At 52.8% G+C, this 1,301-nt stretch overlaps 1 protein-coding gene across 1 annotated transcript in view; it reads left to right on the top strand.

The window, feature by feature from the left end:
• Positions 1–1,301, top strand: part of SEPSECS (Sep (O-phosphoserine) tRNA:Sec (selenocysteine) tRNA synthase) — a 52,981-nt gene that overhangs the window by 268 nt on the left and 51,412 nt on the right. The gene's annotated exons all lie outside the window — the stretch shown is intronic.

Raw genomic sequence — 1,301 nt, 5'->3', positions numbered from 1 at the left:
GAACCGCGGGGCGGGGGCGGGGCGCGCCGAGCCCCCGGGGTAATTCTCGTAGTTGCACTTGTACCATCCCTTCCGCGCTTGTACGATAAATAATACTCCAAGTGTTCAGGGTGCACGCTGATGTTTTCCTGTAATTAAATTTGGGGAAAAAAAACCACGTCAGTCATGGACAGCCAGAGCTGAGTTAGGTGACTTGATTCTGTCACTTCACCACTCCTCACTCCCACTGAATTGGGGTTTCATACGGGCGCTAAAGTGCGGGCCAGCAGTATTTCAAGCATGTACTTGGTAGCCGTGGTGTTCTGAGACAAAAAGACATACAAAAATCTAGAACTCCTGGTTCCAAAAGGCTACCTTTTATTAGAGAAACTGGGAAGTCACTAAAATATATCCTTTTCAGCTGGCTTTCGGGCTCAGAGGCCCTTCATCAGGCTCTCAGAAAAGCATGGATGGTAAAAAGTCCCCATAGGTAGGAAATAAACTTCATTTTTGCACAGAGGGAGCTGGAGATGGAAAGCTGGGTGCATGAGAGTGTCTTTGTGGGTTGTGCTGAGTTGCTCTTTGATCAGGTACAATTCCTTCCCTGGCAAGCAATGTTTGCCATTTATCTTTAACTGGGGACTCGCACTGAGCAATATAAAGTAGTTGCATAATGATCCGGTAACTATTGTGTAATAGTACTAAGCTTAATTTTAAATGCTATGTATGGTCTTAAATCAACAGATAGTCAAAGGGGTTTTGTGCTGTCCCCATTTGTAACTTCCAGGCATGTACCTAATACAGTAAGTTGCAAAATAAAGTGTAGAGCAGCGGTTCCCAAACTCTCACAGATTGCACACTGTCCCGGGGACAACAGGACTAGAGGGAGACCCCGGCCCAGAGCCAGAGGAAATACTCACTTATGCTTCGCAGGAGGTGGGAGCAGTGGCAGGGGGCAGGCCGGGGAACCACCCGCGCGGCTCGTTAGCCGCGCTTTCATACGGCTGGGGCGGAGTGACGTCAGAGAGAGGCGCCGCTCAGCGGAAATAAAACACGGCCCCAAAGGCAGAGGGGGCGCGCTACGAGAGGACATGAAGCCCGGGGGGGAAGCCCGGGAGTGGAACTGGGCACCCGCAAGGGGCCTTGGCCGTGGGCCAAATAGGCTGCAGCAGCACCGGGAGCGACGGAGGCTGGGAGAGCCGCAGCTCAGAGGAAGAGGGGCGAAATTGACGAGGGAGCCGGCAGAAGCTCCGAGGAGCCCAGAGAGAGGGCCAGCTGGAACCACCGGTGAGGTAACTGGGGACGAGCCGGCAGAGGCTACA

Source organism: Alligator sinensis, unplaced genomic scaffold (genome assembly GCF_000455745.1).
Source record: "Alligator sinensis unplaced genomic scaffold, ASM45574v1 scaffold745_1, whole genome shotgun sequence".
In the NCBI taxonomy this organism is placed as follows: Eukaryota; Metazoa; Chordata; order Crocodylia; family Alligatoridae; genus Alligator; species Alligator sinensis.
The sequence above is the reverse complement of the archived record's forward strand: the minus strand, read 5'-3'. Positions and strand labels throughout refer to the sequence as shown.